Genomic DNA, 13,296 nt, shown 5'->3' with positions numbered 1-13,296 from the left:
TCTGGGCCTGGGCTGTGGGCCTGGGCTCTCGGCTGTGGGTTTGGGCTCTGGGCTCTGGGTCTGGGCTGTGGGCCTCGGCTGTGGGGCTGGGCTCTGGGGCTGGGCTCTGGGCCTGGGCTGTGGGGCTGGGCTCTGGGCCTGGGCTGTGGGGCTGGGCTCTGGGCTGTGGGCCTGGGCTCTGGGCCTTGGCTGTGGGCCTGGGCTCTGGGCCTGGGCTCTGGGCCTCGGCCTTGGCTGTGGGCCTGGGCTCTGGGCCTCGGTTGTGGGTTTGGGTTCTGGGCTGCGCTGTGGGTCTGTGCCTGTGGGAGGGATAGGGAGAGAAACCTGTTCCAGGGGCTGAATCCAAGACCTCAGGATTGACCCCTGACCTTGGGACTGAACTCTAACCTTGGGACTGACTGCCCATCCTTGGGAACACCCTTTAGACATAGATAATGACCTTGAAACCATGGGTCTGACCCCTGACCCTCGAACTGACAGACCTTGGGACCAATCCTTGACCTTTGAACTGACAATTAAAGCGGCCCCCCCTCCTGGACGGTGAGATCGAGCATGATCAATTCACTCGTGTGTTTCGCCCCTTTCTACCTCCAAAGCCTTGTTTCTCGTAGGGTGCAGGTTCCCTGGGCTGGGGGTTGCTGGCTATTGGTATCCCCTCCAAAGGTTGATTCTAAATGGGTGAGTCTGGACAGTGATTGGTGGCAGGGTATTCCATGAGGTGCATCACAGAATACCCTGACCCTGTCCTCACCCGACCCATTCACATAGCAGGAATTACTGAATCGGATCAGGAACAACAACACTAGCTGATTCCCCTCCCTACCCAGGGGCACTGTTGTAGCTGCTACAGCTCCTCACCTCACTGCTGGCTTCTGTAATGTGGAAAACGCGGCAGCCAACATGCGCACAGCAAGCTCCCAAAAACAGCAATGTGATAATGACAAGATAATCTGTTTTTGTTATGTAGATTGAGGGATAAATATTGGCCCAGGACACTGGGGAGAACTCCCCTGCTCTTCTTCGAAATAGTGCTATGGGATCTTTTACATCCACTTGAGAGGGCAGATGAGACCTCAGTTTAATGTCTCATCTGAAAGTCGGCAGCTCCGACAGTGCAGCACTCCTTCAGTACTGCCTCTGTGACAGTGCAGCACTCCCTCAGTACTGCCCCTGTGACAGTGCTGCGCTCCCTCAGTACTGCCCCTGTGACAGTGCAGCATTCCCTCAGTACTGCCCCTCCGACAGTGCAGCACTCCCTCAGTACTGCCCCTCCGACAGTGCAGCACTCCCTCAGTACTGCCCCTCCGACAGTGCAGCACTCCCTCAGTACTGCCCCTCCGACAGTGCTGCGCTCCCTCAGTACTGCCCCTCCGACAGTGCGGCACTCCCTCAGTACTGCCCCTCCGACAGTGCGGCACTCCCTCAGTACTGCCCCTCCAACAGTGCGGCACTCCCTCAGTACTGCACTGGGAGTGTCAGCCTGGATTTATGTGCTCAAGTCCCCAGAGTGGGACCTGAACCCACAACCTTCTGATTCAGAGGCAAGGGTGTTGCCCACTGAGCCACAGCTGACTGGAGGCTTTGAGTTGGGTTCTGTGGGTCTGTGTACTGGGGGGGGCGGGGTTAACCCCGGGTCTGTATACTGGGGGATGGGGTTACACCCCGCGTCTGTGTACTGGGAGAGGGGTGTTACACACCGGGTCTGTGTACTGGGGGAGGGGGGCTACACCCCGGGTCTGTGTACTGGGGGAGGGGGGTTACACCCCAGGTCTGTGTACTGGGGGAGGGGGAGGGATTAACCCCGGGTCTGTGTACTGGGGGAGGGGGAGGGATTAATCCCGGGTCTGTGTACCGGGGGTTAACCCCGGGTCTGTGTATTGGGGGAGGGGGAGGGGTTTACCCCGGGTCTGTGTACTGGGGGTTAACCCTGGGTCTGTGTACTGGGGGAGGGTTAGGCCCGGGTCTGTGTGAGAGCAGTGTGACTGTTCCGATTTGGGAGAAGGGGTTGTAAATGATCGACTACAACACACACACGCACACACACACTCTCTCTCTCCGCCTGCTCGCGGTGGTTAGGCAACTCCTCTTAGGGCAGTCAATCACAGTGACTGCTGATGCCTGGTGGGATCTCTCTGGGCTGTGACTGTTTGCTGCAGCCTTGGGAGTGTGACGGAGCCCAGCGACACGACCCTCACTGCTCGCTGGGACATTTCCTGGAGTTTTATTGAAGACATAACTCTCCCCGCGATGGCAGCATGAGCGTCCAGGTAAGGTGGGTTTGTCGGAGGGGCCGAGTGCTGGCAATGTCTGGCTTTGGGCTCAGTGTTTTTCAGTCGAGTTGGGTGTTGTGTTGCGAGAGATGTGCCTCCAAGTCTCTGTCGGTCAGGTTTGCTGGTTTTTGAGGGGACGGGGTCGGGGGTTGGGAGGGTGACGGAGGGGGTCTGTGTGTACTTTATTTGTCCTCTCTTGCAACACTGAATGTTCTAGAAGTTTTTTCGGCCACACTGTTTGTACGGATTGCTCAATCAGACCTTTCGCTGGAAGGCTGAGCCAGCATAAAGCTCCCAGCTGCCTCACACAGCTCCGGGGGAGGGGGATGGGCTCTCCATACAGCCCTGTGCACCACACACACCACCTCAACTTTTAGTCTTTGCACATTTATTCAGAGAAAGCGTTCTCTGTCTCCTTGCTGTCCTCACTTTAATCTGAGTAAAAATAGATCCGCATTCCTGCAAGTCATTTTCTTTAAAGGGGAAGGGTTTTTTTTACATAAGTCTCACTGTTTGCACACTCGTGGGAGAGACGCGGAGAGAGAACCTCACCTTTTAAACAAAAACCCAGTCCTGTACACTTTAACTCTTTGTTTGCTGGCAGAGCTTTGAGCCCTTGTTGCCCGGGAGTGTTGGCCAGGGCTCACAGGGCAGCACTCACGCCTCGGAGTCAGAAGGTCGTGGGTTCAAATCCCACTCCAGGGACTTGAGCACATAATCCAGGCTGACACTCCGGTGCAGTACTGAGGGAGTGCCGCACTGTCGGAGGGCGGTACTGGGGGAGCGCCGCACTGTCGGAGGGGCAGTACTAAGGGAGTGCAGCACTGTCGGAGGGGCAGTACTGAGGGAGTGCTGCACTGTCGGAGGGGCAGTACTGAGGGAGCGCCTCACTGGCGGAGGGTCAGTACTGAGGGAGCGTCGCACTGTCGGAGGGGCGGTACTGAGGGAGCGCCGCACTGTCGGAGGGGCAGTACTGAGGGAGTGCTGCACTGTCGGAGGGGCAGTACTAAGGGAGTGCAGCACTGTCGGAGGGGCAGTACTGAGGGAGTGCCGCACTGTCGGAGGGGCAGTACTGAGGGAGTGCTGCACTGTCGGTGGGGCAGTACTGAGGGAGCGCCGCACTGTCGGAGGGGCAGTACTGAGGGAGCGCCGCACTGTCGGAGGGGCAGTACTGAGGGAGTGCTGCACTGTCGGAGGGGCAGTACTAAGGGAGTGCAGCACTGTCAGAGGGGCAGTACTGAGGGAGCGCTGCACTGTCGGAGGGGCAGTACTGAGGGAGCGCCGCACTGTCGGAGGGGCAGTACTGAGGGAGCGCCGCACTGTCGGAGGGGCAGTACTGAGGGAGCGCCGCACTGTCGGAGGGGCAGTACTGAGGGAACGCAGCACTGTCGGAGAGGCAGTACTGAGGGAGTGCTGCACTGTCGGAGGGGCAGTACTGAGGGAGCGCTGCACTGTCGGAGGGGCAGTACTGAGGGAGCGCCGCACTGTCGGAGGGGCAGTACTGAGGGAGCGCCGCACTGTCGGAGGGGCAGTACTGAGGGAACGCAGCACTGTCGGAGAGGCAGTACTGAGGGAGCGCTGCACTGGCGGAGGGTTAGTACTGAGGGAGCGCCGCACTGTCGGAGGGGCAGTACTGAGGGAGCGCCGCACTGTCGGAGGTGCCATCTTTTGGATGAGACGTTATACCGAGGCTCCGTCTGCTCTCTCAAGTGGATGTAAAAGATCCCAGGGCACTATTTTGAAGAAGAGCAGGGTAGTTATCCCCGGCGTCCTGGGGCCAATATTTATCCCTCAATCAACATCACTAAAACAGATTATCTGGTCATTATCACATTGCTGTGTGTGGGAGCTTGCTTTGCACAAATTGGTTGCTACGTTTCCCACATTACAACAATGACTGCACTTTGAAAGTATTTCATTGGCTGTAAAGTATTTTGAGACGTCTGGTGGTGGTGAAAAGCGCTATATAAATGCAAGTCTTTCTTTCTTTCAGTGCCCCCCCACCCCCCCTGTTTGCTGGGGGAGTTGGGCCTTGTTCCCCGGGCAGTGCCCTCCCTGTTTGCTGGGGGAGGGGGGGGCGGGTTCTGGGAGCGGGGTTGCACAGTTTGGGGAATGTTACTGCTCCCCTGACATTGCCAGCAGTGTTCAGGTTCCTGTATCCGGCCGGTGTTGGAACCATCACTGAGTGTGACTCTCCACACTGAGTGACGTTTACATTGTATTTTATCGCAGCTCAGGGACATCACGGAGCTCTCCGCACCGTGAGTTACCACCCTTGGGCCTGCACTGACTGCCCTCTGGGCAGTGGTGGGGTACGGTTGATGCACAGTCAACAGCAATTTCCCGAGTTTACAACAGCGACCGCACTTTAACAAGCTTCATTGGCTGCAAAACTCTTTAGGACATCCTGAGGTGGTGAAAGGCGGTATAGAAATGCAAGTCTGTCTTTCCTTTCAATGAGTCGATCAATGACTCTGTTATTTTGGGTGGTGTTGGTTGAGGGCGAGATGTTGGCCTCAGGACACTGGGGAGAACTCCCCGTTCTTCCTGCAGCAGTACAGGGGGATCTATTAACATTAGATGGGGCCTCAAGTACTGAGTGTAACCAAACCCACCCAGCGGGAACTGGGAGAGATCGGGGGAGACCCCAGGTTCACACATTGTCTGATATTACTCTGCATTTAGTTCAATCAAGCATAAAATCACACAGGGTTTGAGGCAGGGTGTGGGCGTTTCAGGCCACAATAGGGGCTTTCATTTAATGTCCCATTTGAAAATGTGTGAGCGTCTTGCACAGGTCTGTGTCTTGTGGTACTGACAGTAGTGGATAGGTTACATTTTTGTGACTTCATGGTGAATGATCACCCAATCTATTGTCCCCGACAGTGTCCCTCTCAGCGCTCACAGCTAGGCTCAGCTGCCCCGTGTCCTAACTCGCACCAAATCCCGCTCACCCATCACCCGCTGTGCTCGCTGATCTACCTTGGCTCCCAGTCCGGCAATGCCTCGATTTCAAAATTCTCATCCAGCTTTTCAAATTCTTCCATGGCCCTACACCCCTCCCTATCTCTGTAACCTCCTCCAGCCCTACACCCCTCCCTATCTCTGTAACCTCCTCCAGCCCTACACCCCTCCCTATCTCTGTAACCTCCTCCAGCCCTACACCCCTCCCAATCACTGTAAACTCCTCCAGCCCCTACACCCCTCCCTATCTCTGTAACCTCCTCCAGCCCTACACCCCTCCCAATCACTGTAAACTCCTCCAGCCCCTACACCCCTCCCTATCTCTGTAACCTCCTCCAGCCCTACACCCCTCCCTATCTCTGTAACCTCCTCCAGCCCTACACCCCTCCCAATCACTGTAAACTCCTCCAGCCCCTACACCCCTCCCTATCTCTGTAACCTCCTCCACCCCTACACCCCTCCCTATCTCTGTAACCTCCTCCAGCCCCTACACCCCTCCCTATCTCTGTAACCTCCTCCAGCCCTACACCCCTCCCTATCTCTGTAACCTCCTCCAGCCCCTACACCCCTCCCTATCTCTGTAACCTCCTCCAGCCCCTACACCCCTCCCTATCTCTGTAACCTCCTCCAGCCCCTACACCCCTCCCTATCTCTGTAACCTCCTCCAGCCCCTACACCCCTCCCTATCTCTGTAACCTCCTCCAGCCCCTACACCCCTCCCTATCTCTGTAACCTCCTCCAGCCCCTACACACCTCCCTATCTCTATAATCGACTCCAGCCCCACAACCGCCCCCCCCCCCCCGATCTCTCTACGCTCCTCAATTCTGCCCTCTTGAGCAACCCCGATTTCCATCGCTCCGCCATTGGTGGCCATGCCTTCAGCTGCCTGGGCCCTAACCTCTGGAACTCCCTCCCTAAACCTCTCCACCTCATTTTACTCCTTTAAGATGCTCCTTCAAACCTAAATCTGTGAACAAGCTTTTGGTCACCTGTCCCAATATCTCCCTATGTGGCTCGGTGTGAAATCTATATCTGATAATCGCTCCTGTGAAGCGCCTTAGGACATTTTAGTATGTTAAAGGCGCTGTATGAAAGCAGGCGGCTGTTGATAGACGTGCCCCAGCCTCCTGTGGCCCAGCTGACCAGTAGTGGGCCCAGGTCACACTGCAGTACTCTGGCCAACTGACCATTCTCCCTGTGTGAGGCCAGATAGTGAGTGTTGGCTAATATTCACCTGAGGCCTGTCGCTGTTAGACGATGTCCTGTTCATGCCGGGTAACCAACCCGTCATACAGTAAAACGGGCAATATCGCATCAATCACACCTTGTACATCGCCCCACACTTTCACTGCATCGACTTCCAAATCAGATGTGTGGATAATGAATGAGTTACACGTGTACCCCAGTGAGAATCAGTGTCTGTGGGACCCGTAACCCAGTGAGAGTCAGTGTGTGTGGGACCCGTACCCCAGTGAGAGTCAGTGTGTGTGGGACCCGTACCCCAGTAAGAGTCAGTGTGTGTGGGACCCGTACCCCAGTGAGAGTCAGTGTGTGTGGGACCCGTACCCCAGTAAGAGTCAGTGTGTGTGGGACCCGTACCCCAGTGAGAGTCAGTGTGTGTGGGACCCGTACCCCAGTGAGAGTCAGTGTGTGTGGGACCCGTACCCCAGTGAGAGTCAGTGTGTGTGGGACCCGTACCCCAATGAGAGTCAGTGTGTGTGGGACTGTATCCCAGTGAGAATCAGTGTGTGTGGGACCCGTACCCCAGTGAGAGTCAGTGTGTGTGGGATCCGTACCCCAGTGAGAGTCAGTGTGTGTGAGACTCGTACCCCAGTGAGAGTCAGTGTGTGTGGGATCCGTACCCCAGTGAGAGTCAGTGTGTGTGGGACCCGTACCCCAGTGAGAGTCAGTGTCTATGGGACTGTACCCCAGTGAGAGTCAGTGTGTGTGGGACTGTACCCCAGTGTGAGTCAGTGTGTGTGGGACTGTACCCCAGTGAGAGTCAGTGTGTGTGGGACTGTACCCCAGTGAGAGTCAGTGTGTGTGGGACTGTACCCCAGTGAGAGTCAGTGTGTGTGGGACTGTACCCCAGTGAGAGTCAGTACCTTCAGGAAAGTAGGAAGGTGAGAAATGGTGAAACGAAAAAGAATGAAAGAGGAAGAGCTGGAGGTCTTGGAGTTGGAAAGAGCTGAGCGAGGATATACAAGGTCTGGGCGTCAGACATTAAAGCGAGTCATGGCCGCCTGTTCCTGTTGTTTTCAATAAATGTCGAGTGAGAGCTGCAGCCCAGGCTGCTCCGTCACATGGTGTGGGCCGGCTGACCCAGATTCTCGGTTACTGCATCATTATGGGATGTGCATCTCTTGGAGAATTTACAAGCACTTTTATAGAAATCATCAGTGAAAGCAAACCTTACTTTATCACTTTCCCCTCTCCCCCCGGGTTTAAATGTTCAAGTGTTCACCTCTGCAGTAATGGATGTTTGTAAAGACACTCACTCTCATCGTGTCTGCGACGGTTCATCGCTAACTTCCCCGTGCGCTGAATGGCGCGCCGGGGATCTGAATTGTTCAGTTTCTTGGGCTGCAAGTTGGTCTCTTGTGCTCAGTGTCAGTGACATGCTGCTGTGTAAGGACTTGGCAAACTCCGTTCCCCAGCCCCCGACTCCATCCCTCTCCCCCACCACTGTCTGAGGCTGAACCAGACCATTCGCACCTCGGAGTCCCATCTGACCCTGAGCTGAGCTTCTGACCCCGGGTCCTCTCCATCACCGAGACGGCCCACTCCCACCTCCCTAACCTCGCCCCACCCCTGCCTCAGCTTATCCGCTGAAAGCCTCAACCATGCTCTCCTGACTCGACTATTGTCCTGGCCTTCCACACGCTGTAAACTTTTCATCCAAAACTCTGCTGCCCATGTCCTAACTCACACCATGTCCCGCCCACCCATCACCCCCTGTGCCCTGTGTCCTAACCCGCACCGAGTCCCACTCCTCCACCACCCCCTGTGCTCAATGCCCATGTCCTAACTCACACCATGTCCCACTCCCCCACCACCCCCTGTGCCCTGTGTCCTAATCTGCACCAAGTCCCACTCCTCCACCACCCCCTGTGCTCAATGCCCATGTCCTAACTCACACCATGTCCCACTCCCCCACCACCCCCTGTGCCCTGTGTCCTAACCCGCACCAAGTCCCACTCCTCCACCACCCCCTGTGCTCACTGCCCATGTCCTAACTCACACCATGTCCCACTCCCCCACCACCCCCTGTGCTCACTGCCCATGTCCTAACTCACACCATGTCCCACTCCCCCATCACCCCCTGTGCTCACTGCCCATGTCCTAACTCACACCATGTCCCACTCCCCCATCACCACCTGTGCTCACTGCCCCGTGTCCTAACTCGTACCGAGTCCCGCTCACCCATCACCCCCTGTGCTCACTGACTCACATCGGCTCCTGGTCCGGCAACTCTTTGATTTTAAAATTCTCATCCTTGTGTTCAAATCCCTCCATGGCCTCGCCCCTCCCTATCTCTGTAACCTCCTCCAGCCCCTACAGCACTCCCTATCTCTGTCATGTCCTCCAGCCCCTACACCACTCCCTATCTCTGTAACCTCCTCCAGCCCCTACACCACTCCCTATCTCTGTAATGTCCTCCAGCCCCTACACCCCTCCCTATCTCTGTAATGTCCTCCAGCCCTACAACCCCTCAAGATCTTTGGCCTCTTGCACATCTCCCTGATTTTACTCGCTCCACCATCTGTGGCCGTGCCTTCAGCTGCCTGGACTCCAAGCTCTGGAATTCCCTTCCTAAACCTCTCTGCCTCTCTGTCCTCCCTTAAGTCGCTCCTTACCTAATATCTGCTTATGTAGCTCGGTGTGAAATGCGATCTGATTTACGCTCCTGTGAAGCTCACTGGGAGGTTTTAAGACGTTCATACGCTGTATCAATGCAAGTTGTTGTTGTTACACACGAGCTGTGTGATCCTGTGAGTGGAGAAGTGCTCTGTGTGATCTCGGCTTCCTCGCTGGGAGTAAGCATTTTTATGCGTTTTTGAGCCCAAACGCAGAGATTTCCAGGTGACACGGAATAGGGTGTGAACACAACCCTCGACAGGTTGTTCCTGGCCGCTCAGTGCAAGACGAGCGGGGACCTGGCCCCAGTTATACAGCAGCAGGAACGTTGCAACGTGTAACGCTCCGTGTGTTATTCTGCTGCCACGGTGGAGGAGTGTCACTTTAAGGCTGCAGACTGTCCTGTCAAACCTCGGCTCCCGGTCACGATTACCCAGCGTCAGGTGAACAGCTTCCTCTCTTTAAAAAAAGACAATTTTACACAAAGTGCCACATCAGACGTGATAGACGAGAAGTGACATTTTCTTCTCCAGAACAAATTAAACATATTAACATCTGCATTCAATTTCTATCCATTGTAAATTCCGATAACCATGTTTACAATGAAATTCCCAGTGGAAACTTGTCACGCTGTGATTCCTCTGTCTCAGTACAGCTTAGCTCATGGAACTGTCACCTCAGAAAGGAGTGCAGCACTGTGGGAGGTCAGTACTGAGGAGTGCCGCACTGTGGGAGGTCAGTACTGAGGGAGTGCCGCACTGTCGGAGGGACAGTACTGAGGGAGCGCAGCACTGTGGGAGGTCAGTACTGAGGGAGTGCCGCACTGTCGGAGGGGCAGTACTGGGGGAGTGCCGCACTGTCGGAGGGGCAGTACTGAGGGAGCGCAACACTGTGGGAGGTCAGTACTGAGGGAGAACCGCACTGTCGGAGGGTCAGTGCTGAGGGAGTGCCGCACTGTCGGAGGGGCAGTACTGAGGGAGCGCCGCACTGTTGGAGGGACAGTACTGAGGGAGTGCCGCACTGTCGGAGGGTCAGTGCTGAGGGAGTGCTGCACTGTCGGAGGGTCAGTGCTGAGGGAGTGCTGCACTGTTGGAGGGACAGTACTGAGGGAGTGCCGCACTGTCGGATGAGATGTTAAACTGAGGCCCCCCACCTGCTCTCTCAGGTGGACATAAAAGATCCCATGGCACTATATCGAAGAAGAGCAGGGGAGTTCTCCCCGGTGTCCTGGGGCCAATATTTATCCCTCAGTCAACATAACAAAAACAGATTATCTGGTCATTATCACATTGCTGTGTGTGGGAGCTTGCTGTGCGCAAATTGGCTGCCGCGTTTCCCACATTACAATAGTGACTACACTTCAAAAATACTTCATTGGCTGTAAAGCGTTTGGGACGTCCGGTGGTTGTTTTTATTTTCTTTTTGAACAATGAACATCCAGCCACAAACGTAAACTCCTCAAGCACATGGAATTGATTTACTAAGTGAATATAAAATAATGATGAAAGATTAAAATTTTACATATCACCACGATAAAATGTTCTCCTCATTGCATTTGAGAGAGTGAGTGAGTGAGTGAAGTTCTGAGAGAGTGAGGGTGTGAGAGAGTGAGTGAGTGAGTGTATGAGGGTCTGAGAGAGTGAGTGAGTCAGTTTCTGAGAGAGTGAGGGTCTGAGAGACTGAATGAGTGAGTGTGTGAGAGTGAGTGAGTGTCTGAGTGAGTGAGTGTGTGTGTGAGTGAGTGAATGAGGGTGTGAGAGAGTGGAGGTGTGAGTGAGTGACGGTGTGTGAGTGAGGGTGTGAGAGAGTGTGTGAGTGAGGGTGTGAGGGTCTGAGAGAGTGAGTGAGTGTGTGAGGGTCTGAAACAGTGAATGTATGTGTGAGGGTGTGAGAGTGAGTGTGTGAGGTTGTCAATGAGTGTGAGAGTGTGTGTGCGTGTGAAGGGATGTGAGAGAGTGTGAGGGTGTGAGTGAGTGAGAGAATGAGTGAGTGAGAGTGTGAGTAAGTGAATGAGTGGGAGTGAGTGAGAATGAGTAAAGCGAGTGAGTGAACAAGTGAGAGACTGAGACTGAGTGAGTGAGAGTGAGTGAGTATCAATTAATGCAGAATCAGTCCCCTGTAGCAATCTCTCTCCCCACCAGTACTGTACTCCAGTGTTATACAGTGACAGACCTGTACCCACCAGTACTGTACCCCAGTGTTATACAGTGACAGACCTGTACCCACCAGTACTGTACCCCAGTGTTATACAGTGACAGACCTGTACCCACCAGTACTGTACCCCAGTGTTATACAGTGACAGACCTGTACCCACCAGTACTGTGCCCCAGTGTTATACAGTGACAGACCTGTACCCACCAGTACTGTACCCCAGTGTTATACAGTGACAGACCTGTACCCACCAGTACTGTACCCCCGTGTTATACAGTGACAGACCTGTACCCACCAGTACTGTACCCCAGTGTTATACAGTGACATAACTGTACCCACCACTACTGTACCCCAGTGTTATACCGTGACATACATGTACCCATCAGTACTGTACCCCAGTTTTATACAGTGACAGACCTGTACACACCAGTACTGTACCCCAGTGTTATACAGTGACAGACCTGTACCGACTAGTACTGCACCCCAGTGTTATACACTGACAGACGTATACCCATCAGTACTGTACCCCAATATTATGCAGTGACAGACCTGTACCCACCAGTACTGTACCCTAGTGTTATACAGTGACAGACCTGTACTCATCTGTACATGACCCCAGTGTTATACAGTGACAGACCTGTACCCACCAGTACTATACCCCAGTGTTATACAGTGACAGACCTGTACCCACCAGTACTGTATCCCAGTGTTATACAGTGACAGACCTGTACCCACCAGTACTGTACCATAGTGTTATACAGTGACAGACCTGTACCCACCAGTACTGTACCCCAGTGTTATACAGTGACAGACCTGTACCCACCAGTACTGTACCCCAGTGTTATACAGTGACAGACCTGTACCCACCAGTACTGTACCCAGTGTTATACAGTGACAGACCTGCACCCACCAGTACTGTACCCAGTGTTATACAGTGACAGACCTGTACCCACCAATACTGTACCCTAGTGTTATACAGTGACAGACCTGTACCCACCAGTACTGTAACTAGTGTTATACAGTGACGGACCTGTACCCACCAGTATTGTACCCCAGTGTTATACAGTGACAGACCTGTACCCACCAGTACTGTACCCTAGTGTTATGCAGTGACAGACTGTACCCACCAGTACTGTACCCAGTGTTATACAGTGACAGACCTGTACCCACCAGTACTGTACTCTAGTGTTATACAGTGACATAACTGTACCCACCAGTACTGTACCCTAGTGTTATACAGTGACGGACCTGTACCCACCAGTATTGTACCCCAGTGTTATACAGTGACAGACCTGTACCCACCAGTACTGTACCCCAGTGTTATGCAGTGACAGACTGTACCCACCAGTACTGTACCCAGTGTTATACAGTGACAGACCTGTACCCACCAGTACTGTACTCTAGTGTTATACAGTGACATAACTGTACCCACCACTACTGTACCCCAGTGTTATACCGTGACATACATGTACCCATCAGTACTGTACCCCAGTTTTATACAGTGACAGACCTGTACGCACCAGTACTGTACCCCAGTGTTATACAGTGACAGACCTGTACCGACCAGTACTGTACCCCAGTGTTATACACTGACAGACGTATACCCATCAGTACTGTACCCCAATATTATGCAGTGACAGACCTGTACCCACCAGTACTGTACTCTAGTGTTATACAGTGACAGACCTGTACTCATCTGTACTGCACCCCAGTGTTATACAGTGACAGACCTGTACCCACCAGTACTATACCCCAGTGTTATACAGTGACAGACCTGTACCCACCAGTACTGTACCCCAGTGTTATACAGTGACAGACCTGTACCCATCAGTACTGTACCATAGTGTTATACAGTGACAGACCTGTACCCACGAGTACTGTACCCCAGTGTTATACAGTGACAGACCTGTACCCACCAGCACTGTACCCCAGTGTTATACAGTGACAGACCTGTACCCACCAGTACTGTACCCAGTGTTATACAGTGACAGACCTGTACCCACCAGTACTGTACCCAGTGTTATACAGTGACAGACCTGTACCCACCAATAC

At 54.0% G+C, this 13,296-nt stretch overlaps 1 protein-coding gene across 2 annotated transcripts in view; it reads left to right on the top strand.

Annotated features, from left to right (window-relative positions):
* Positions 1-2,048: 2,048 nt before the first annotated feature.
* LOC139250562 (retinoic acid receptor RXR-alpha) overlaps positions 2,049-13,296 on the top strand; it is a 235,323-nt gene continuing 224,075 nt past the window's right edge. Inside the window, exon 1 of one of the 2 annotated variants that reach the window (XM_070872953.1) lies at positions 2,049-2,267. The gene's annotated coding sequence lies outside the window, so the exon portion shown is untranslated. The remainder of the gene's footprint in view (positions 2,268-13,296) is intronic. The other variant, XM_070872952.1, reaches the window with a different exon arrangement.

This window comes from Pristiophorus japonicus, unplaced genomic scaffold, assembly GCF_044704955.1.
Source record: "Pristiophorus japonicus isolate sPriJap1 unplaced genomic scaffold, sPriJap1.hap1 HAP1_SCAFFOLD_390, whole genome shotgun sequence".
In the NCBI taxonomy this organism is placed as follows: domain Eukaryota; kingdom Metazoa; phylum Chordata; class Chondrichthyes; family Pristiophoridae; genus Pristiophorus; species Pristiophorus japonicus.
The sequence above is the reverse complement of the archived record's forward strand: the minus strand, read 5'-3'. Positions and strand labels throughout refer to the sequence as shown.